This window comes from Macaca nemestrina, chromosome 13, assembly GCF_043159975.1.
Source record: "Macaca nemestrina isolate mMacNem1 chromosome 13, mMacNem.hap1, whole genome shotgun sequence".
NCBI classification, from domain to species: Eukaryota; Metazoa; Chordata; class Mammalia; order Primates; family Cercopithecidae; genus Macaca; species Macaca nemestrina.
Genome location: NC_092137.1, coordinates 30,133,530 through 30,159,087, shown reverse-complemented (window position 1 = coordinate 30,159,087; position 25,558 = coordinate 30,133,530). Strand labels below are relative to the sequence as shown.

At 45.2% G+C, this 25,558-nt stretch overlaps 1 long non-coding RNA gene across 1 annotated transcript in view; it reads left to right on the top strand.

Annotated features, from left to right (window-relative positions):
• The window catches only part of LOC105479719 (uncharacterized), a 34,870-nt gene extending 10,027 nt beyond the window's left edge, over positions 1 to 24,843 (top strand). The window contains exons 2-3 of the long non-coding RNA XR_011611579.1: positions 10,540 to 10,621; positions 12,021 to 24,843. This is a non-coding gene — a long non-coding RNA (uncharacterized lncRNA). The remainder of the gene's footprint in view (positions 1 to 10,539; positions 10,622 to 12,020) is intronic.
• Positions 24,844 to 25,558: the final 715 nt, after the last annotated feature.

Genomic DNA, 25,558 nt, shown 5'->3' with positions numbered 1-25,558 from the left:
GCTCACTGCGACCTCCACTCCCCCCGCACCCCCGCCGCCCAGGTTCCAGGAATTCTCATGCCTCAGGCTGTGGAGTAGCTGAGACTACAGGCGTCAGCACCACGCCCAACTAATTTTTTTGTATTTTTAGTAGAGCCAGGGTTTCACCATGTTCACCAGGCTGGTCTCGAACTCCTGACCTCAAGTGATCCTCCTACCTTGGCCTCCCAAAGTACTGGGATTACGGGCATGAGCTGCTGTGCCCAGCCTGATTGACTTTTTAAAAAGCCTGTAAACCCTTGGTAGTTTTCAAAAAGAAGTCAATAAAGTAAGGGCAGGTTATAATCTCTGCACCATCTCTGTTTTCAAGCAGGAACCCAAGGACACTGGTCTCCTTCCTATACCCCCAGTTCTTGGTAGCCTTCCTCCCTTGTCCGTTTTGTTTCTCCCCTTCTGTGCCTGGTACGTCACCATACCCTGGGATTAATCACTGCACTGTCCATAAGAAAGATTCATTCCCATTTATTGGTTAATAGGGTCAAAGGAAATCCTTTCTCTTTGGCAGTAGAGACCACATCCTCAAATTTGAAATCTTAACAAATTAAGTTTGTGGCAACACAGAACCGAAAGGACTTGGAAATAATGTAGCCCATCTCTCTCACTTTACAGACGAGGAACCCATGGCTTTGTGAGGAGTGATTAATCGTTGCAATCCCGGGTGTGATGCTAGGGTGACGGTGAAGTCTAAAGGAGCAGGTTGCCCTTTGTGACTTGTCAGATGCCCGTCTCTCTCTCTCTCTCAGTCAGCTCAGGCGCCTCAAGAAGCAGATGCCAAGATGGGATTAGATGTACCAAAGACGAAATGGAGGAAGCCCCTGGGAAGGAAAGAGGGACGTGAACCGCAGTAGGCCGAAGAGCCAACCGCCCGCGATGTAGATCTGACACCTGTGGAAGGAGAGAGGGAGGGAAGGAGGACTGGGTAGGAAGAGCTTCGGACAATGGGGCAACCCCAGAAGAAGGGAGCCTGTGAGCAGAATCCCACATCAGGCAGAAATTGCACCCGGTGCATGCTCAGGCATGGGGTGTGAGTGCCAGGGACAGTGTGGCTCTGTGGCAGGTCTGTGCGGGAAGCTGTGCTCCCTGCAGCCGGTTCTTTTGGAGGGAGGTCTGAGGCCACCACACTCCCTCTCTACTTCCTGTACCCATCTTCTCACTGCTGCATCCTCCACTGTGGGCCTGTTCCTATTATCCCCTTTCTATAGGTGCCTGATGCTGTGACCATGTTACACTCCTGGCCACTCTGCAGAGCTGCCCACTGACCTGTGTTTTGCACCCATTCTTTGCATGGCTCCTGGAGAACTTCTGCTCAGCTTTCAGGGCTTTTGTTTGTTCTTTCTTTTTTAAAAATAAATTTTTAAAAATTTGAGATGGGGGTCTCACTTTGTTGCACGGGCTGGTCTCCAACTCCTAGGCTTAAGTGATCCTCCTGCCTCGGCCTCCCAAAGTGCTGAGATTCAAGGAGTGATCCACTGTGCCTGGCCCAGACTTTTGTTCTTGATATAACTAGTCAAATTTAGAATTTCACATTTTTTGTTTTTATATATAATGGTATTTTTCTCACTACTGAAACCATCCAATATATTCATGGCACTTGCCTTCAGGGCATGTTCAAAGCTGTGTGCTTGTTCTAAAAATGTTCAGCCGAATCAAATGTACCCACCATCCATATATATGCCCATCCGTCCATCTGTCTCTATTTCACTCTGTTTCTACCTTTCTGTTTCTTCAAGCCTACTGTTGGCTCAATGTCTTACCCTTGTATGTAGTGTTGGAACACAAACTCCTATGTCTGGGGACACATTCTTTTCCACATTTTCACTATTGTCACAAATATGACTCTAGATTTTTTAAAGCCTAATGTCTGTGTTGAGAGTATGGGCAAACAGGCAGAGTCTCATACTCTGTTGATGATGATATAAATTGGTACAATATTTGTGGAGGGCAATGGGCAAAATCTATTACATTTTAAAATAGGCAAAAACTGGTCTCACATTTTCTACTTCTAGGAAATGAGACTAGAAATACATTAACACAAATAAATAGTTGTTTTCAGCAACATTTTTAATGTTGAAGGAAAAATACATATATATTTCCACCGTTATAAGAAATGATAAATCGTGACACAGCCATTCAGTAGAATACTGTGTAGCCATTGATAGCAATAAAATACTGATATAGAAAAAATGCCCAAAATATATTGGATAAGAAAAGTATGTTGCAGGACTATGTTTAGTATAATTCCACTTTTGGTTTTAAAAATGTAAATTATATATAAAGGTAGATAGATAATTTAGGTTATGCAAAAAATCAGAGTAGGCCAGGCGCGGTCGCTCACACCTGTAGTCCCAGCACTTTGGAAGGCCAAAGCGGGCAGATTGCTAGAGCCCAGGAGTTCAAGGCCAGCTTGGGCAACATGAGAAAATCCCATCTATACAAAAACAAAACAAACAAAAAAAAAATTAACTGGGCATGGTGGCATGAGCCTGTAGTCCCAGCTACTTGGGAGGCTGAGGTGGGAGGATCGCTTGAGCTCGGGAGGTCAAAGGTGCAATGAGCTGTAATCGTGATACTGCACTCTAGCATGGGCCACAGAGCAAGACCCTGTCAAAAAATCCTCCCCAAAACAGAATCAGAGTAAAATATATCAAACCATTAATAGTATTTCTCTAGAGGTGGTGTGTGTATGGGTGAGGGGTATGGGAAGAGGGTGAAGGGAATGAGTATGGTCTGGGTATCTTACAAGAAACTTTTTATATTATACACTTCTTTAATGCTTATTTTTCAACAAATATATATGTAATATTTTTTAAAAATTAAATTCATCTTGAAAAATTATGGGACAAAATCACGACCAGTTTATGAACATTGATATAGTCAAGATAGAGAACATTTTTCCACAACCACAAGGATGACTCATGTTGACATAGCCACGCCCACTTCCCTCTCACCCTATTCCCACTTTAATTCCTGGTAACTACTGATCTGGTCTCCATTTCAAAAATGTTATATAAGTGGAACCACACAGTATGTAACCTTTTGGGGATTCGCTTTTCTGTCCACTCACCATAATTCTCTGGCTATTCCTCCAGGCTGTTCATGTATCATCAGTTCATTCCTTTTTGTCTCCCTCCCTTCCTTCCTTCCTTCCTTCCTTCCTTCCTTCCTTCCTTCCTTCCTTCCTTCCTTCCTTCCTTCCTTCCTTCCTTCCTTCCTCCCTCCCTCCCTCCCTCCCTCCCTCCCTCCCTCCCTCCCTCTCTCCCTCCCTCCCTTCCTCCCTCCCTCCCTTCCTCCCTCCCTTTCTTTTTTTCTTTTTTTTTTGAGAGGGTCTCGCTCTGTCGCCCAGGCTGGAGTGCAGTGGCGCCATCTTGACTCACTGCAACCTCTGCCTCCTGGGTTCAAAAGATTCTCCTATTTCAGCCTCCCAAGTAGCTGGGATTACAGGCGTGGGCCACCGTGTTCATTCCTTTTGGTTGATGAATAGTATTTCATGGTAGGGATGTATCACAGTACATGCAATCATTTGTCATTGATGGCCATCTGTGTTGTTTCCAGTTTTTGTCTCTTATGAATAAAACTGCTTTAAGTACTCATGTACGGGTTTTTTGTGAACATGTTTTGCTACCCCTGTGGGATGTATGCCCACCTATGCAATTGCTGGGTCATACGGTAGCTGTGTGTGTGGTCTTCTAAGCCGCAAACCTGGTAAGACTCTCCATTAATTTAGATCTTCTTTCTTTCTTTCATCAGTATTTTGTAGTTCCAGCATACTAGTCTTATGTTTTGTTAAATTTGCACTCCTTAAGCATTTTATTTTTTGAATGATTGTAAATAGTATTTTTTTTTTTTTTTTTTTTGAGATGGAGTCTCACTCTGTCACCCTGGCTAGAGTGCAGTGGCATGATCTCAGGTCACCACAACCTCCGCCTCCTGGGTTCAAGCGATTCTTCTGCCTCAGCCTCCCGAGTATCTGGGATTACAGCACCCACCACCACGCCTGACTAATTTTTTGTATTTTTAGTAGAGATGGGGTTTCACTATGTTGGCCAGGCTGGTCTCGCACTCCTGACCTCAGGTGATCCACCTGCCTCAGCTTCCCAAAATGCTGGGATTACAGGTGTGAGCCACTGCACCTGGCCAGTGTTCTATTTCTAAATTTCAGTTTTTCACATTTATTGCTAGTATGTAGATGTATTAACAATGACTGTATTGATTTTTGAACATGGAACTAGCTTTGCATCCCTGGAATAAACCTCACTTGTTCATGGCATGTAATTCTTTTTTTATATTGCTGAGTTGTTTTTGCTAATATTTTGGTAATGTTATGTGCATCTATATTCACGAGGGATATTGGTCTGCTGTTTTCTGTTTTTGTACTGTCATTGTTTGGTTTTGGTATCAGGGTATACTAGCTTCATAAAATTATTTGGGAAGTATTCCCTCATCTTCAATTTCTGGAAAAGATTGAATAGAATTGGTGCTAATTTTTTAAACTTTTCATAGAATTCTCCAGTGAAGCCATCTGGGCCTGGAGATTTCTGTTTTGGGAGTTTTAAATTTTTACTTAGTAGTTGTAGGGCCATTCACATCATACATTCCATATTGGGTGAGTTGGGGTAGTTTGCATTTTTTTTGAAGAATTGATCCTTTTCATTTCAGTTGCCAAAGTTATGGATGTAAAATTGCTTATCGTATTCTCTTATCATTTTGACATATGCATGGTCTATAGTGATACTGCCTCTTTCACTCTTGATATTTGTATCTTTTCTGTTTTGTCAGTCTTGCTAGAGACTCGTCCATTTTACTGATCTTTTCAAATAACCAGCTTTCTCTTTTATTGTTTTTTCCTATTGTTTTTTGTTTTCAATTTACTGAATTCTGCTCTTTATTATGGTATTACTTCTACTTGTTTTGGTGTTTGTTTTTCTATCTTCTTTCTCAGTGTTCTTAGGTGTGTAGCTAGATTATTGATTTCAGGCTTTTTCTCTTTTCTATTAGAAGTATTTAGTGCTAAAAAATGTCTCTTCAGTGGTGTTCTAGTGGTGTCCCACAAATTTTGGTATGTTGTATTTTAACTTTTGTTCAGTTCAGTGTATTTTTACAATTTCCCTTGAAACTTTCTCTTGGCCCAGGAGATATTTGAAAGTGTGTTGTTTAGTTTCCAAGTGTTTGGAGATTTTCTGTTTTTCTACTATTGATTTTTAGTTTGATCCCATTGTGATCAGAGAATATACTCTGTATGACTTCAATTGTTTTAAATTTATTAAGTTTTTATTTTTTAAATGACACAATATAGTTTTTCTTGGTATGTTCCATTGGCACTTGAAAGGAATGTGTATTCTGCTGTTATTGGATGAAGTGCTCTCTAAATGTCAGTTAGATCTTAGTATTGATGGTATTGGGTGCTATATCTGTCCTGATTTTTCTGTCTTGTTTCTCTCTGTTATACACTTTTGAGAGAGGTTTAAGTCTCCAACCATAATTGTAGATTTGTCAATTTTTCTTTTTAATTCTATTAGTTTTTGCTTCACATATTTTAGCTCTGTTTGGTGCATAAACAGGATTGCTGTGTCTTCTTGGCTGGACTTACTCTTTTATCATTATGTAATGCTCCTCTCTGTCCCTGGTAACTTTTTTTTGCTTTGAAGTCTACTTTATCTAATGGTAGTATAGCTACTCTTGTATTCTTTTGATTAATGTTTTCATGGTATATTGCTTTCCATTCTTTTACTTTTAAAATCTATATTGTTATATTTGAATTAAATGTCTAGTAGACAACATAGACTTGGATATGTGTTTTAATCCCTCTGCCAACCTCTCTTAGTTTATTAAGACAAATTGAATTTAGTGTAATTATTGCTATGTTAGGACTTAAATATGCTGTTATTTTCCCCCATATTTGTTTTCTGTGATTTTTATTTTTTAGTTTTTATTTTTTTCCCATTCCTGTGGGTTACTTGAAAAAAATTTAAAAATAATTTGTTTCCTCTAAGTACTTTTGGTTTGATTTTGATTTTTTTGTTTTAAGACAGAGTCTCGCTGTGTTGTCTAAATATAGTCTCAAACTCCTGGGCTCAAGCAGTCCTCCCACCTCAGCCCTTTTAAGTAGCTGGGATTACAAGTGCATGCCACTGTGCTTGGCCCTCAGTTATACTTTTTTGAATGCATGTCTTTGTTAGCTTTTTAAGTTGTTTCTCTAGGTATTTCATTATATGTACATAACTTATTACTGTCCATTGCCAACATTTTACCAGTTCAGATGAAGTGTAGAAACCTTAGTTCTTTTTGCTATCTCCATTTGTAATTGTCTTACATATTTCCTCTTTACAGAGAATAGCATCAGAGAGTGTATAATTTTTTGCTTCAGTGATCAACTAATTTTAAAAACTCAAGAGCAGGAAATATTGTACTTATCCATTTTTTTTGCTTATGTTCTCTTTCTTTCTTCCTATTGTTCCGATATTCTTTTTAAAAACCATTTTATTTTTCTTTTTAGAGAATGTTCTTAGCTATTCTTCCAGTGTAGGTCAGCTAGCAACAACTTTGTTTGGTTTGTTTTCTTTCATTGAGAATGTCTTTATTCCCCCTTCATTCCTAAAGGATATTTTCTCTAGATATAGAATTCTGGGTTGACAAGTCTTTTTTCAACACTTGAAAAATATTGTGCCACTTTCCTTTTGAACTCTATGGCCTCTTTTGTGAAATCTGTTGTCATTCAGATTGTTTTCCCCTTACACGTAAGATGTCCTTTTTTATTAGAATTCTTTTTTTTTTGTCTTTAGTTTTCAGAAGTTTGACTGTGACATGACTTAGTATAGATTTCTTTGGGTTGATATTGTTTGGAGTTTTCTTGGCTTCTTGAATCTGTAGATTTGCATCTTTTGCCAATTTGGGGAAGTTTTCAGTTATTATATCTTGGAGGACTTTTTCATCCTGGCCCTTATTTTCCCCTTTTTCCAGAATTCTGATGACACCAGTGTTAGGTTTTTTGTTTTAGTCCCACAGATCCCTAAGGCTCTGTTCTTTTTTGTTTGTTTGTTTTGTTTTCAGTTTGTATTATTTTCTGCTCAGATTGAGTAATTTCTGTCTTCAAGTTCACTGGGGTTTTACACTGACTTCTGCTATAAGCTCATCCATTAAATTTTATAAAAATTTCAGTTATTATGATTCCCAGTTCTAAAATTTTCATTGTTTCCTCTTTATGTCTTCTGTTTCTTTACTGTGTGTTTTTATTTGTTTCAAGCATGTTTGTAATTGCTCACTGAAGGATTTTTATGATGGCCACTTTAAACATTTTGTCAGTAATCATCTTTGTCATCTTGGTGTGGCATCTTATTATTTTGAGACAGGTTCTTACTCTGTCACCCAGGCTGGAGCATAGTGGCATGATCATGGCTCACTGCAGCCTCAACCTCCCAAGCTCAAGTGATCCTCCCAACTCAGTATCCCCAGTAACTGGGACCGCAGGCACATATTACTATACCCAGCTAATTTAATTTTTATGTAGAGACGGGGGGTCTCTACAAAATTGCATATGTTACCCAGGCTAGTCTTGAATTCCTGAGATCCAGTGATCCTCCCACCTTGGCCTCCCAAAGTGCTAGAATTGCAGGGGTGAGCCACAGCACCTAGTGGTGGTGGTATCTATTGATTGTCTTTTTATTCGGTTTTAGATCTTCCTGGCTCTTGGTATGATGAATATTTTTCTATTAGAATTTGTATATTTGGGGTTTTATGTTATAGGATTTTTAATCTTGTTCAAACCTATGTTAGTTGGCTCTAGCGGGTGTTGAATAAAATCTAGTGTGAGCTCATTGGGGGTAAGGGAAAGTACTGCCCATTTTGCCAGGAGTGGGGACAGAAGTCCAGATTCTCTACTTTGCCTCCGTTGACACTTATGAGGCAGTGCTCCTCCGTGCTGCTGGGTGGAGGTGGGCGTTCTTGATTCCCTCTGGGCTTACACACCCTGGCTGGGAGGGACACTGCTCCCTACATGGCTTCACTGACACCATGGGAAGAGGTGGCTTGATTTTTACTAGGCAGTGGTATAGGTCTTAACTCTCCACTAGGCCTCCTCCAAGCCCCTAGCCCCTCCCTAGTGGGGAGAGGGAGGGTTGTCTCATTACCACAGGATGGGGGCAGAAGTTGAGGCTCCCCACATGGTCTCCACTGCCACCACATGGCTGGATGGTGGGAGGTAGGAGGGGTCGCTGCCACCTGGTAGAGATGAAACCTCTGGCTCCACACTTGGCCTTCTCTGACACCACCCTGGCAGGGGGCTTGGGGCACCTTGGTACAGCCTGGTGAGGGTGGAGGTTGAGGTTCCCCACTGGCCTTTGCTGGTGAGGGGGGGTATGGGGCCACCGTTGCTGTTGTTGTTTCCTGTAGCATTTGGCTGGAGTCGAGTGGCTGTTGTCTAAAGGTTTTCTCTTTTGCTAGGCTGCCCTTTTCCTGGTCTTTTGCTAAAGAAAGCAGACTTTTGTTGGGGATGTTTTTGTGTGTGCCTTTTGCCATTTCTGAGTTGCCAGCTCCTTTAGCTCCAAGACAAAAAGAAAACTCCAGGGACTCACCATTGTATCATTCCCTGTGACCCAAGGCCCCTAGCCTGTCTGCCTCCTTCCCTCCATCTTCAGATTCTCCTGTTTGTTTTATATATAATGTCCAGGGCTTTTACTTGTATTTAGAGGGACAAATAGGGAAAAGTATGCCTCTTCCTGGAAGCAGAAGTCCTTGGGTAACACTGAGAAAAGGGCAAACTGTAAGAATAGAATCTAATGTCAGCTCAGCCCTCTGTTTACTCAAGAAGCCCTGCAGGGCCCACAGCAGGGATTGCACCAGAGGAGGTGAGGAGGGGGAGCAGGTGGGGCTCCTGTCACAGGCTGGGTTTTTCTGGAAGCAGACTCAGAGATGGAGTTAGCATGTAGGAGCTCCATTACGGAGTGCTTTTGGTATCAAACCTATGGAAGGGAATGCAAGAGGAAAGGAGAGGAAGGGGAAGGGGAGAAAGAAGGGGAAGGCAGGGAAGCAGGATTGTGTAGATGGAGATGCCAAGGCTCCATGGAAGCCACCGCTAACCTACCAGGGCAAGCTGAAGATAGGATGAGCTTCCATAGCTGTCCTAACTTGGGAAGAGAAGGTCAGGCCTTTGTACACCTGTATTGCCAAAGCGTGTGTGTTACCCCGAAAAGGGATGTGACCCTTGGCAAAACAGCCTTCTTTACTGAGGTCATCCCCAGGGGTGGTGATGGCGGAGGCTGGCCTTGCAGCAGCCAGGGGATAAGTCCTTCATTCTGAAGGGTGCTTGTGACATGCCGTGGACCTGCCACGCTTACCTTTCTTCAGCTAGTGACAGAGAGCTCTGATCACAATGCTTCTCTGTGGCCAGACCTGGGGACTGACGGTTCCCTGTTGATCGTCTATGTCCTTGATGCTGTTCTTGAGGAAGGGGTAAGCCCTGGACATGGAATGCTTTCCCTGGTTATACTGGCTGGACCCCAGCAATGAGTACAGAGTTCTTACCCTGTTCCCTTCCATCGTGTCTGACTCCAGCCACCTTGGCTTCAATTTAATCTCCTCTTTTTTCAAGACAGAGCTGCCACCTTTAAAGACATTATTGTTAACAGTACTAATAATATGACTATACTTGATTGAGTATCACTATGTCTCAATCGATTTACGTATTTTATTTTATTGAGTGCTCATAACCACTCTATGTGGTAGGAATCATTATTGCTCATTTTGCATATGAGAAAATGGAGGCTCAGAGAGGTTAAATCACTTGCCCAAAGCCTATAAGTTACTAAGAAGCGGGGTCAGAACCAAACTCTTGTGCTTTTCCCACCCTCTAGTGCCGTCTGTATCCTGTTCAGCAGGGACTCAGCTGGCTTAACAGAGCCATTATCATGTAGCAATACAGCACATTCACTTTGTCTGCTGTGCAAAATGAGACTGCCACATGCAACTTGGGTTTTAAAAAATAATTTGGAAGAAAATATTTCAAAATATTTACTTTGGTTACCTCTAGACTAGTTAGGGTTACAAAAAATTTTGAAAAAATTTTAGCATTTTCTAACAATTTTACAAGAACATGTACTACATATATAAGTAGGAAAAAAAAAACCTTTTAAAAAGGAAAGTAAATAGTGAGACAACAAAATTTGTTCAGAAATGAAGCCAGCTGTCAGTGGGCATGGTGTGAAAGAAAAGCAACAGAGCCTGAGAATAGACATGATTTGTGGACTCTGCCCTCATTTGTTGAAATGATTGCATTTATATACTAGATGTCTCTGAAATGCAGATTCTAAATCCATTTTGTCTAAGTCAGAGTCTATTTTGGATAGACTAGGGAAAGTGCTTATATAAATAAATATTGTAGTAATTCCCTCCTAAAGTTATAATCATACATCTATTTGTACCTTACAGTTTACAAAGCATTGAACGTATACTCTCTAGTTTGATCCTCCCAACAATAATGTGTAAGGCGTTGCTTTCTTCTTTCTACAGGTATAAACTCAGCCTGAGATTCCAGAATATTCTGTGTATTGACCACCACAGCAAGAAGAAAAACTCCATGTAGGACTGAAATGTAAGTCTTATGATTGTTCAACTTGGTCTTCTCTCTACCATAACGCCTTTGAATTGAGTTATCTCACAAATAATAATCTCCATGTCTACTTAAAGTAGATTTGTTTATAGGGCATTGCTTTCATTCATTCTGAAGCTGCTGAGCACTAGTGTAAGCCAGGCTTTCTCCCTTGCCTGGGGATGCAGCAGTGAACAAAGCAGACTCGATCCTCCTCTCTTGAGTTTTAGTCTGTAGGCCAGGAGTTGGAGGGTAGGAGAGGAAACTAGAGGAGCAGCGTCATTTCCAATGGAGGTTGAGAATGATGAAGATGAAAAGCATAATGCTGGGGGAGAGAAAGACTTGTTGGTGTGTGGGTGTGGGGCCACTTCAGGAAGGGTCTTCAGGGGGCCTTTCTGAAGAGCTGGCACTGACGCAGTACCTGAAGGAGGAAGCCAGTAACCATTGAGGGGTCAGAGCCTTCGGGTAAGAGGGAACCATAACAGAAGACAGCCTGAGGCTGTGGGAATGGACTTGGCTTATTTGAGGAAGCAAAGGAAGGTTTGCATAACTAGAGTGGGGGCCCTTAGAGGGTAGTGGACCCTGGCTAGGAATGTGGCCTGTGACTTACTTCCTACAGTAAGAAGTCCTCTTCTCCAGGACCCTTTCTGTGAGCCACAGCCAGTGTGGTCTGGTGGGTTCCAGCACTAGCTCTCACTCCATCCCAATCTTAGGAAAATGGGTCCCTGCATTCCCAGCTTCAATCTCCCTACCAAGAAGTGCAGATTGTCACTGTCCTCTTCCTACTGAATTCATTTTTTCCCTTCCTCACAAGAGGACAAGCTCTGTGAAGACTGTAATGAGGTCACTCCTTTCTGTCTAACTTCTCCACACTCCCAACCCATCCATACACCTACACCCAGAAGCATCCAGGCCACTTTTGTTCAATCATGGCAGATCAACTGATATACAAGCTAGGGATTTAAGAAATCCACAAGGGTTGGAATAAGCTGGATTTATCGGCCAGTTGTAAAAACTGGTACTAATATTTATGAGCTATAGAAAGAAAAATAGAGGCCTGCGTAGGCCCTGTAGCCAGCTGCTAGCTCCCAGCCACCCCCACCATCTGGGCCTGGAGACAGAACCCACTCTCCAGTACTTTCCTGCCCCCAGGGATGACTTGCTGGGAGGATAATGCTATCTTGCCTGGGATTTACCCATCTGAACAGCCCATATTTCACACCTGTGGCTCCCCACTAACTACACCTCCTCTGAAGAGTCAGCAAAAGGAAGGAGTCTTGCGGGAGGGGTAGGTGATGTTTGCTCAGCTTCACGCCTAGAGATAAAAGAGTGAGCTTTCCAAAATTCCAGTCTGATCTGTACTCCCCCACTTCATGCTGGGCTGTACTCCTATCACCCTCAGAAAGAAGTTCCCTGTCCTGACCGGGCGTGGTGGCTCATACCTGTAATCCCAGCACTTGGGGAGGCCGAGGCAGGAGGATCACGAAGTCAGGAGATGGAGACCGTCCTGGCCAACATGGTGAAATCCCGGCTCTACTAAAAATACAAAAATTAGCTGGACGTGGTGGCGTATGCCTGTAATCCTAGCTACTCGGGAGGCTGAGACAGGAGAATCACTTGAACCGGCGAGTCAGAGGTTGCAGTGAGCCGGGATCGCGCCACTGCACTCCAGCCTGGCGACAGAGAGAGACTACCTCTGAAAAAAATACAAATAAAAAGAAGTCTTCTGTCCTTACACTTTCAAGTCCTGCAAATTCTAGCCTCTGCCTCCCTCAGGGCACCCCCACTCCATGTTCTGTTTCTCTGACTCTGTCTTCTGGCCTCTCTTAGTCCCTGGCATTGGCCATTCTAGCCTCTTCCCTATGGTTGAGAATTCTCTGTGCCTTTCCCCTTGCCTCACTCTTCGGCAGGTAAACTTATTATCACTTTCATCCGTCATGTCTTGTTTAAATATGGCTGCCTTGTGGACCCCCTGGGAGAGCAGCTTTCTGTTCCCTGTTCCCTCAGCCCCCAAGCCCCATCTTTGGCATCTTGTCATAATTTGCCTTTAATGGCTGGCCTCCCTGTTGGCTATAAGACCCTGAGGACAGTGGCTGCATTTCTCCTATTCCCAGGTGGTTTTTTTCGGGTGAAGGGTGACAGGATGTCACTGTGTCACCCAGGCTGGAGTGCAGTGGTGCAACCATGGCTCACTGCAGCCTTGACCTCCTGGGCTCAAGTGATCCTCCTACCTCAGCCTCCCCAGTAGCTGGGACCACAGATTTGTACTACCACACCCAGCTAATTTTTAAAAGTTTCGTAAAGATGGGGTTTTGCCATGTTGCCCAGGCTGGTCTCAAACTCTTGGACTCAAGCAATCCTTCTGCCTTGGCCTCTCAAAATGCTGAGATTACAAATGTGAGCCACTGAGCCTGGCCACAGGTGTTCTTCCTTCCTCACACACTGTCTGGCATAGTAGCCATAAAACTTGGTTGCATGGATGAATAAGTGAACCAGGAAGGCCTTTGAAGCTTTTTTAGCACTGCTTAGGTTTCAGGGTGAAATTTGGGGGATCTTTTGAACTTCAGTTTCTTAAACTCCAGCAAAGAACAGGACCTGTAACTGGGAAGTGAAGGTGAGAGAACCACAATGACAGGAGCGTTTTCAAGCTCTGACCCGCTAGCCTAGAGCCTAGTGCCAGGCCCTGCTCTAGGCTCTTTGCATGAATTACCTGGTGAATCTCACAATTGCTGTTATAATCTCCATTCTTCAGCCAGTCCTGGGAGTAAGGGGAAGGGTGCGTGAGTACCAGGTCGGAAGAAAAGCAAGAAGTAGGTGGTAGAAACTCTTAAAAGTTTAGAGTTACAAAAGAAAGAAGCAGGCTCAATTTGGGAGGTCTGCTGGAAGAAACAGAAGAGGCCCCATGACTCTGGCTTCAGGGCCAGGGACTGTGTCTGGGTTGCTTGGTCAAAGACAGACAGGCTTCACCCAGAGCTGGCCAAATGCTGGACACTGGGCTAAGAGGGCTTTATATCCCTGCTTCATCCAACTGCACAACAGCCCACCGAAGAAAGGGAGCTTCAGAAAAGTCACTTGCTCGGTGTCATACAGCTAGTGGCAGAGTTGCAACTGCAAAGTCCCCTTGTTCACTGGGGCATTCCCAGATGGTCAGTGAAACAGCAAGCTCCGGTTCACTTCCTGAGTGTAGCCCAGATGAGTTCGTTTAAAGCACTGACAACGTCTTAGAGATTTTATATATATATACTACACTGCTCAGAGCAGCAGAGGCACGCCTGTAAGAGCAGATGCAGAACGGGCCTTCGTTCCAGTAGGAGAACAATTGTAACTGAGGTTCCTTGGTCTGGGGGCCACCAGAGAATCCTCTGAGCTCAGCCCAGCCTCTCGATCAGAACATTTTGGGCTAATGCCCCAAGTCATTTCTCTGCTGTCTGACTGAGCTTCCTTCCTCTGATAACCATAAAGTGCCGTCTCTTCCATAAAAACAAAAATTTTCTTCTAAAGCTGTCTTCCACCCCCACCCACAAGCCCAAGGTCTCTTATTTCTTATAAGTTTCTGCTCCCAGAGCCATTTTATTTCTCCTTGTTGCGTGATCAACTTTTCCCTCTTTACCGGGGACTTTCCTGCTTTTAGGACTGAAAGTCCTTGGTCCTAGGCAGCCCCCTCAGTCCCAGGTAAAAACCAGAATGGTTGGTCACTGCTCTACACTAGGAGAGGCTAGAGAAATGCTTTTTAATTCTCATCCATACATCAGTTTCTTTTGCTGCTTCATGTATGCAGCCTGTCCGATTTTGTGACAAACCATTACCAACATTCCCAGAAATTGGCAGGTCATGTGCAGTGTACTTGTCTGACCTAGTGGACTTGTTGCATACATGCACTACCGCTGTTGGACACTAGATGGTGGCCTCGCACCCTTGTTTAGAGAAAGTGCGACGCTGAACCGGCCCTTAGGAAGTGCTGGGCATTTGGGAAGAACATGGGCCAGAGAGAAGTGAAAAAATATATGCTTATGGGACAGCCTGGAAGAAGCAGACCAGTGTGCAATGGCAAGCCCTAAAAAGGAAAAATATCAGATTTGGCTTAAAATTCCTTAAGCATTTAGACGTTGGGGTGGAAAGAAAGGCATGTTTATTTCACCGGGAAGTGGATCTGCTTTCACCAGCTGATCCGAATAACTTGTCCACTGGGAATATATCGTATAAAGGAGAAAACAAACAAACAAAAAAACTAACAAGTTGGTTAGATGCAGGGAACATTTTCTGGGTGGGTTTAGTTACAGCTTTGGCTCCCTGGCTAAGCAAATATCCCGATACCAGAGCCGGTGCTGCAGGTGTGCTTAGCCAGCCCAGCCAGGGCCGAAGATGCTGAGAAGCCCGGAGGAGGCCCCTCCCGAGGCTGAGTGACTCACGCCACCTGCAGAGAACACAGTTGCCATGAGCCTTGCTCATCCTCCTCGAGCAGCTAAATTTATATTCTGAGAACAGAACACTGTGGCGCCGGAGCTGTCAGGAGGGAACAGGGAGGAGATGGGAAGGAAGAGTGCCATCATCTTGGAGCGGGCTCGGGGGTGGAAGTGGATTCACATTCTCAGGGCTTTGTAAGTGAGCCCGCAAGATTTTTCCTGGAGAAAGTGGTGTCTGAGAAATTATAGTTTTTCTTTAAGTGTTGCCCTCTCCTCCACTTAAACCCCAGTAAAGGCTGTCAAGGTCAAGGGAATAATCTTCCCTTTCATTCTCTGAAGGTTTGCTGAAAAATCAACTCACAAAAGGCAGGTTCGTAAGAGAAAAGGCATACACATTTATTAGCATGCACAAGGCTGAATCAGAATGACTGTCCCGTGTCCCAGTGGGGCCCCGATACTTACATAGCGTATTTCAGAGGGAAGCGGGGAGATGGGGAATATAGGTACTTCTGTTAAGAGGCAAGAAATGATTACTAGGGAGAATGAATGGATCAGGAACACAGATTAACTTGTAAATCATTCTTTCTGGAAATTGAATGAGCCTGAGAGATGGACGTTTTCCTGTGAAAGGGTCTCTTCAGGCGTGGTTACATTGAATAGATAATAAGATAACAGGAAGAGGAAGGAAAAATAATTACTTTCCTTGGTGGGTTGATCTGGTCTTTATGCAGATAAGATAAAAGTCTCTTCTAGCATCTGTTGATATCTAAGGGCCTTCAAAAGACTCATTATAGGCCATACGTGGTGGCTTATGCCTGTAATCCTAGCACTTTGGGAGGCCAAGGTGGGAGGATTGCTTGAGCCCAGGAGTTCGAGACTAGCCTGGGCAATATAGTGAGATTCCCCAACCCGCTCCTCCACCTCCCCGCCACTGCCATCTCTACAAAAATAATTTAAAAAATTAGCTGGGCACGATGGTTCATACCTGTAGTCCCAGGTACTCAGGAGGCTGAGGTAGGAGGATCTCTTGAGCCCAAGAGGTCAAGGCTGCATTGAGCTGAGATCACGTTGCTATACTCCAGCCTGAGTGACAGAGTGAGACCCTGCCTCAAAAAAAAAAAAAAAAAAAAAAAAAAGTTAAACCCCAAATCCTCATTATGCCAAGGAGCCATATTTTGGGGTGAAGTTGCCTGTGCCCCTTCGTTACTAACAAGTTATGCTGCTGAACTCCCTTTCAAAAGCTTGAGTTAACGGTTAACACCCTGCCCTTCACAGGACATACTCATTAACCCAAAGAATGGTGGAGCTGGGCTGGCACTCAGTGGCCCAGAGGCTTTTCAAACTGCTGGGGAGAGCTAGCTCTCCATACTCACCCCAGGGTTTTCTTATACAAAGATGTATTTAATTCTGCAAGTAGAATGTTTAAGATGTCTAAAGAAGCTGTTACCACTTTTTATCTCTTTTATTATGAACTCTGGAAAAACTGGGCTTGAAAAAGAAATCCCATACTAAAAATACAAGTTTGATTAATTTTACAAGCTCAGAGAGATGAAGTAGAACCACAGCCTTCCCCTAGAGCTGGTCCAGCAGGATGACTAAGCCCAGGCAGAGCCCAGTCATAAGGCACGCTTTTCCTGCCCTGATGTCATGTCCTTGGAGTGGGTTAGAAGAGGTCTCTAAAGCAGTGGCCTGGAGCGGAGTCACAGCGTGGAAGATGAGGGGGTTTGCAGGAGAAAGCTTGAAGGAGGCCTCACCACGGAGCTTCAATGGAACCTCACTGAACCTCAGTTGCCTTGGTCCTTCAGAGAGTGGGACTTTGATGCCTTAAATCTGTTTTGTTCTTAGACTCTGGGGCTAGAGGAAGGCTTTCACTTTTGCATCTGCCCTGCAGGTGGGAGTCTGATAGGGCACCAGCTGAGGACAGCCCTGAACTGCAGGGCTGGCAGGAATGATCCAGACTGGATAGAGACTCCATGTGAGTGGTGGCGAGTAGTAGTGTGACCGTAGGCAGATAATCAGGTATCAGCAGGGCAGAAGAGGGCTCCCCCGACACACAACAGGAGTGTTGGGCGACCATCAGGCGAGGGTCAGGTCGTGGTTAACTGTTTCTCTAAAGTAATAATTGTTCACAGCAGTACCAGGGAAAGGCAGTCTCCAGTCTTCTAATACATAGAAAACATCTGAAACTGGTGATCAGCAGCTTCCCCATAAGATCTCAGGAGAGGGGAGAAGTAACACAAGACCCCAGAAGTATGTTGTATTAGGGTTCTCTAGTGGGACAGAACTAATAGGATACGTGTCTATATGAAGACGAGTTTATTAAAGAGTATTGACTCACACGATCACAAGCTGAAGCCCCAAAATAGGCCGTCTCCAAGCTGAGGAGCAAGGAAGCCAGTCTGAGTCCCAAAACCTTGAAAGCAAGGAAGCCAAGAGCACAGCCTTCAGACTGTGGCCGAAGGCCTGAGAGCCCCAGGCAAACCGCTGGTGTAAGTCCAAGAGTCCAAAGCCGAAGAACTTTGTCTGATGTTCGAGGGCAGGAAGCATCCAGCATGGGAGAAAGATGAGGGTCAGAAGACTTAGCAAGTTGGCTTCTCCTGCCTTCTTCTGCCTGGTTTATTCTAGCGGCATCAGCAGCTGATTGGATGGTGCACCCTTCCATTGAGGGTCTGCCTCTCCCAGTCCACTGACTCAAATGTTAATCTCCTTTGGCAACATCCTTACAGACACACCCAGGAACAATACTTTGAATCCTTCAATGCAATCAAGCTGACACTATATTAACCATCACATATGCCACTGCATAAAACCCCAAGTCAAGAGCTCAAGCCACATACTTGGTCTTTCCAGTTGCCCTCTTGGCCTTCTTCCAAGTGTACCTTTCTTCCTTCCTTTCATTACTACTGTAGAACCTTTTTTTTTTTTTTTTTTTTTTTTTTTGAGATGGAGTTTTGCTCTGTCACCCAGGCTGGAGTGCAGTTGCGCAGTCTCAGCTTACTGCAGCCTCCACCTCCTGGGTTCAAGCGATTCTCCTGTCTCAGCCTCCTGAGTAGCTGGGATTACAGGTGCACACCATCACAACTTGCTAATTTTAGTATTTTTAGTAGAGACAGGTTTCACTATGTTGGCCAGGCTAGTCTCGAACTCCTGACCTCAAGCAATCCGCCTGCCTTAGCCTCCCAAAATGCTGGGATTACAGGTGTGAGCCACCGCACCTGGCCTGCTCTATAGCTTTTTAATAAACTTTCACTCCTGCCCTAAAACTTGCTTTGGTTGCCAGGCGCAGTGGCTCATGCCTGTAATCCCAGCACTTTAGGAGGCTAAGGTGGGTGGATCACCTGAGGTCAGGAGTTCGAGAATAGCCCGGCCAACATGGTGAAACACTGTCTCTACTAAAAATACAAAAATTAGTCAGGCGTGGTGATGGGCACCTGTAATCCCAGCTACTGAGGAGGCTGAAGCAGGAGAATCACTTGAACCCGGGAAGAGGAGGTTGCAGTGAGCCGAGATCGCGCCATTGTAGTCCAGCCTGGCTGACACAGCAAGACTCTATCTCAAAAAAACCAAAAACCAAAACAAAACTTACCTTGATCTCTCCTTCTACCTTATGCCCCTCAGTCAAATTCTTTCTTCTGTGGAGGCAAGAATTGAGGTTGCTACGGATGCAGAGGGATGACCACCACCGCTAAGAGTAGAGGGAGGGAGCCTTGAGTGGGAGGAAAACAAGCCTGGGTCTCTTAACTCCCGAGTCCTGGTTTCTTCACCTCTAACGTTAGGTATAGTAATAGAGGCTCCACCCATTGCCCAGGGTCGTTTTGAGAAACAAGTAAAATGATGAAGGTGACCAGGTGTTTTAAAATAGAAAGTCAAGTATTTAAAATAGCTCACATGTTTGAGCACTGACGACGTTAAGCACTTTGCCACCAGCAGTGGAACTTCTGTGGTGGCACTTCTCACGGAAGTGCCTGTGAGAAGCAGTGACACCCTGACACGTGCACACGGGAGCCCCGCGTTAGGCCGGGTAAGGGCCGGGACCTGGGCATCACGCAGGCTTGGATGTGGACCTGCCTGCAACAGCTCCCTCCTGGGTGTGATGCTGAAGGGGGTGCTTGACACCTCTGAAGTCTCAGTCCCCTAAGGTCACCCCCAGCTTATAGGATTGTGCTTCTGTGGATTAAACAAGACACAGCAGTCCTCCCTTATCCATGGTTCTGTTTTCTTTCACCAAAAATATTAAATAAAACATTCCAGAAATAAACAATTTATGGTTTAAATTGAGTGTCATGATGAAATCTCACACCATCCTGCTCCATCCTGCCCGGGCATGAGTCATCCGTGTGTGCAGCACATCCGGTGTCTATACCCACTACCCCTTAGTCACTTAGTTACTGTCTAGATTGTCAGATCAAAACCATAGAATGGGCCGGGCCTGGTGGCTTATGCCTGTAATCCCAGTGCTTTGGGAGGTGGAGGCAGGGGGATCATTTGAGGCCAGGTGTTTAAGGCCAGCCTGGGCAACTAGTGAGACCCTGTCTCAACAAAACATTAAAAAGTTGGCCAGGCGTGGGTGGTATACATCTATAGTCCTAGCTACTTGGGAGACTGAGGTGGGAGGATCGCTTGAGTTCAGGAATTTGAAGCTACAATGAGCTGTGATTTATGCCGCTGCACTCCAGCTTGGGTGACGGAGGGAGACCCTGCCTGAAAAACAACAAAGAAACAAACAAAAACATGTAGAGAGCTTGATATGATCTACAGTTTCAGGCATCCACTGGGGGTCTTGGAATGTATCCCTCATGAGTAAGGGGGTACCACCATCCATTACACACATAAGACATTCAGCAAAATACTTATCAATGGCCTACAAATTTTAACTTAGAAAAGATAATTTTATTTGGGCTTCTGTCCTAGTCACTTAGAGGTCATGCCTGCGCCTGCCTTTGAAGAGCTTACAACCTAATTAGGAGGTAAGACATTAACATGAGCAGACCACTGACATACAAGGCAGCCAGTAAAAAAAAACAATGAGGTGATTCAGACTTTATGTATTTTAAGGGATTTAGAGTAAGGAGAGTGGTAACTTCAAGCTGGGGGTAGGGGCTGGGGTATGGAGTGAGAATGACTTTTTGCAAAGCAAACTATACATCCATATATTGGATCTTCTGTCACCCTTATGGCAACCGTGTAAGGTGAGGAGTGGGTAATCCCAACATCCTGTCCTTGTGTAATCAGTTTCCTGCAGGGCTCTCGCATGCCGGTTACAGTTTACACTGGTGGCTCCAGGCTGTTTGGAGTAAACCATGGGAATAAAATGGAATACAGCGGTTGTTCTCAAACTTAAGCGTGTTCAGGATCACTTGGAAGGTTTATTAGAAACTTCATAGGCCCTGTCCCCAGAGATTTGAAAACAGGGGGTTTAGGGTGCGGCCCATGGGTTTGCATTTCTAGCCAGTCCCCGGGTGATGGCTGTGCTGGGGGTCTGTGGGCCACACACTGGGAGCAGTGCTGGAGTGGAGCAGTGTCCAGGGCTGCCCTGGGACGAAAGCACACATCTGTGTCCCCTGCTTATGGGGGTGGCCTCTGATGTACTCTCAGAACTTGTATTTCTTCTTTGAGGCTCACATCTTGGGTGATCGGGAGAGAATTAATTTTTTTTCTTTTTTTTTTTTTGAGATGCAATTTCGCTCTTCTTGCCCAGGCTGGAGTGCAATGGCATGATCTCGGCTCACCACAACCTCCACCTCCCAGATTCAAGTGATTCTCCTGCCTCAGCCTCATGAGTAGCTGGAATTACAGACATGTGCCACCATACCCAGCTAATTTTGTATTTTTAGTAGAGACAGGGTTTCTCCATGTTGGTCAGGCTGGTGTCAAACTCCCGACCTCAGGTGATCCACCCGCCTCGACCTCCCAAAGTTATGGGATTACAGGCATGAGCCACTGAGCCCGGGGAGAATTACTTAATCTCTCTGAACATCTATTTCCTAGTTTGAAAGTGGAAATGATAGCTACACGGTAGAGTTGCTGTGAGGACTTATGCAAGTGGAAGCCCACTGCACGTGCCCCCTTGTCTTGGAGCCTCCCTCTCACACCCCAGATCCCACCAACCTCCTTGACTTGACTTTTCAGGCTTACCCTTTCACCTGCCGTCCCTGTGGAGAACGGCTGTCGCCGTCTGTCTTCCTTGATTCTTTCAGATCCTGGATCCTCTTGCAGGACGTTGACTGACACACCTGAACTCTTCTGACTGACCCTACACCTGGCCATAGTTCCTCCTCCTCTGTTGGTCTTTCTTGCTGCCAACACATTTCTGAAAATATTGCCCTTTAGGTGTTTTTACATAAAGGCGTCTGGACTCTGTGAACCCTTCTTATTGTTGTAGCTAAGACTCTGGTATCCAGAAGGCTCAGAACCTGGGAAGTCCCAGTTTATAGTGGTTGTAGGTAATTTTGGCTGTTCCCTCCAGCCAGTCACAGAATAGTATGTGAGTCAGGCTGGGTTAGTCTTTGTGCTTCCCTTTCTTGCTCACGATAATTGGTCCGTGGAGTGAGCATTGACCAAGGCCACGTCAATCCAAGTTCTTCCCTGGGGTTTTTGATACAGTAACTCATAAAATCTGCCATCTCAGATGATGCAGTGCAGCAGGTTGCATTTTTCAAAGATGCTTACAACAGCATCCTCGAGACTACAGCTCTGCATATGATGCGACCTTTTCATTTCTCCTATAAAGAGGTGGGGTTGATTTTCCCTTTTCTTAAATCTGGGTAAGTGTGGGACCAAGGTGAAAATAATGCTTTGTGACATCTAAGGCTGTGTACTAAAAGATAATGCAGTTTGCATCTGGTCCTCTGGGGATAGTGCTCTTGGAACCCTGGAACCATGCTATGAGGAAGTCCAGGCAGCCGCACTGGCCGTAGCGAGGTGCTCTGGCCACACCCCCAGCTGAGGTCCCTAGCAGCTAACGTCAGTCCTCAGACAGGTGGGCAAGGACCCCTCAGGCATTCCAGCTCCCAGCTGTCCAGTCACCTCTTGCCATTGAACCCCAGCTGATGCCGCACAGAGCAGGGATGAGATATCCCCTCTGAGCCCTGCCCAAATTATAGATTCATGAGCAAAACAAATTATTGTTGTATGAAGCCACTAACTTTGGGGTGGCTTGTAATAAATAACTGAAATACGGAACTCGGTAATAAGAATTTGGAATTTCCATCAGCATGTCCCCATTATATAAAGAAAATTTATTGGTAATAGGGGAGGACGCAGAGACAGCAGAAATAAAAGTGATTCCAATGATAATCGAGTTCCCAAGTTCAGTCTCTGAGGTCCCCAGATCCTCTCTTCCTTCTGCAACTTTTCCACTCACACTGAGCTGCCTACCCCAGTTTCTTTCCAGCAAATCCATTTTCTTGCTTAAGGTAGTTTGATTTGGGTTTCTGCTGCCACGTTCACAAATAGGTTTTTGTGGTGCTTGTTTCCTTCAGAATGTGCTGTCCATCAGTTCTCATCAACGTGGGGTCCAAAGAGTAGCATGATCAGCCTCTACGGGGAGAAAAGCAAAATTCCAGGCACCATCATCTCAAGCCTATAGAATCTGTGGGGATGGGACCCTAGAATCTGTATCTTTTTTTTTTTTTTTTTGAGACGGAGTCATGCTCTGTTGCCCAGGCTGGAGTGCAATGACACAATCTCAGCTCACTGCAACCTCTGCCTCCCGGGTTCAAGCAATTCTCCTGCCTCAGCTTCCTGAGTAGCTGGGATTACAGGCACCTGCCACCACACCTGTCTAATTTTTTTTTTTTTAATTTTTAGTAGAGATGGGGTTTCACCATGTTGGCCAGGCTGGTTTCCAATTCCTGACCTCAAGTGATCTGCTCACCTCGGCCTCCCAAAGTGCTGGGATTACAGGCATGAGCCACTGTGCCCGGCAAGAATCTGTATCTTTTTGTTTGTTTTGGGACAAAACAACCTAGGCTCTGTTGCCTAGGTTGGAACACGGTGGTGCAATCATAGCTCACTACAGCCTCTACCTCCCAAGGCTCAAGTGATCCTCCCACCTCACCCGCCCAAGTAGGTGGGGCCACAGGCATGTGCCACCACACCTAGCTAACTTTTTAAAATTTTTTGTAAAGAAGGGTGTTAGTCCAAACTGTACCTTTGTTTTTTTGTTGTTGTTGTTTTGTTTTGTTGTTTTCATTGTTGTTGTTGTATTTTTGAGATGGAGTTTCACTCTTGTTGCCCAGGCTGGAGTGCAATGGTGTAATCTTGGCTCACCACGACCTCCGGTCACCATGACCTCTGCCTCCCAGGTTCGAGCAATTCTCCTGCCTCAGCCTCTCGAGTAGCTGGGATTATAGGCACCTGCCACCATGCCCAGCTGATTTTTTGTATTTTCAGTAGAGACGGGGTTTCTCCCTGTTGGTTAGGCTGGTCTCAAACTCCCGACCTCAGGTGATCCACCTGCCTCAGCCTCCCAAAGTGTTGGGATTACAGGCATGAACCACTGCACCTGGCCCAAACTGTACCATTTTGTAAGCCTCCCCACCCTACCATTTCACAGACCTTGGTCAAAGTGAAACATTCCATGGGTGTTCGGGCCGTGAAAAACAGCCTGTCTAACCACCTGACCACAAGGCACAGGAACGTCCTTATCATACCTTGCCTAGCAAAGGGCCAACTGAAGAAACATCCCTGTCATATTCTGCTGGGAAAAAGTGCAAGGAACATCACATTCTGCAGGAACAAGAGTCAAACTGCCTCATCGTGGGAACATCTTATCAACGTCTTTCCCAGCAGCAAGCTGTACTGCCCAGACCCCTCCCGCTCAGGCACATAAGTTCTCCAGCCTGTTAAGCGGTGGTGGCTCGGGCATTAAGGTGGTGCCCCCACCTCTACAGATTTTTGCAATCTACCTGTGTTGTTGTAGAGCCACCCTCTCTCTCTCTGTGTCTTTCTTTAACCCTCTCCTTACCTTTAAAAGAAACTAACAAAGTGGCCGAGCGCAGTGGCTCACGCCTGTAATCCCAGCACTTTGGGAGGCTGAGGTGGGCAGATCACCTGAGGTTGGGAGTTCGAGACCAGCCTGACCAACATGGAGAAACCCTGTCTCTACTAAAAATGCAAAATTAGCTGGGCATGGTGGCACATTCCTGTAATCCCAGCTACTTGGGAGGCTAAGGCAGGAGAATCGCTTGACCCCAGGAGGCGGTGGTTACGGTGAGCCAAGATGGCACCATTGCACTCCAGCCTGGGCAACAAGAGTGAAACTCCGTCTCAAAAAACAAAAAACAAAAAACAAAAAAAACCTAACAAAGGGATCTCACTATGATACCCAGGCTGTTCTGGAACTCCTGGGCTCAAGCAATCCACCTGCTTCAGCCTCCCAAAGTGGTGAGATTACAGGTGTGAACCACTGTGCCTAGCCAGAATCTGTACCTCAGCAAGCTTGCCTGGTGATTTTTATATAGCAGGGCCCCACTTTTTCTCACACTCTTTAAAGAATTGGTTAGAGGACGGTGCAAAGTTCCTGAAGGTCAGCTCCTGAGCCTGCCTCATCCACTGTGTCATTCCTGTGAGCTGCATTCCAGATAAGGGGTGGTGTACTCAGAGGGGTGGAAAAGGAAGGTAGATGATGGTGACACTGCAAGGAAGTCATTTTCCCATCGAGATAAAGGGTTTGAAATTGTTCATTCATAGCCATTTATTTTCTCTACAGCCTATGCTGAGCCCTTCCCAGGTGGGAGCATATCAAAATAGTGACATTCCTGTCCTTAAGGTAATTAAACTTTAGTTTTGGAAAAAGACGTGACAAATTTTTTTTTTTTTTTTTTTTTTTTTTTGAGATGGAGTCTCACTCTATCGCCCAGCTTGGAGTTCAGTAGCTCGGTCTTGGCTCACTGCAACCTCCGCCTCCCAGGTTCAGGTGATTGTCCTGCCTTAGCCTCCTGAGTAGCTGGGATTACAGGTGCCCACCACCATCGCTGGCTAATTTTTGTTTTTTAGTGGAGACAAGGTTTCACCATGTTGGCTAGGCTGGTCTCAAACTCCCAACCTCAAGTAATCCACCCACCTCAGCCTCCCAAAATGCTGGGATTACAGGCGTGAGCCACCACGCCCAGCTGACTAAAATAATTTAATAGGCTGGGTGTGGTGGCTCATGCCTGTGATCCCAACACTTTGGGAGGCCCAAGCAGGCAGATAACCTGAGGTCGGGAGTTTGAGACCAGCCTGACCAACATGGATATACCCAGTCTCTACTAAAAATACAAAATAAGCTGGGCATGGTGGCGCATGCCTGTAATACCAGCTACTCGGGAGGCTGAGGCAGAGAATTGCTTGAACCCCGGAGGTGGAGGTTGCTGTGAGCCAAGATTGTGCCGTCGCACTCCAGCCTGGGCAAGAAGTGCGAAATCTTGTCTCAAAAAAAAAAAAAAAAAAAATTTAGTAATACACTGTAGGTAGCCCATGCCAAAAAGCCAAACGAAAGATCCAGCCATGCACCCTGGACACCCTATATGATCACTATTTCAAATATCTTGTT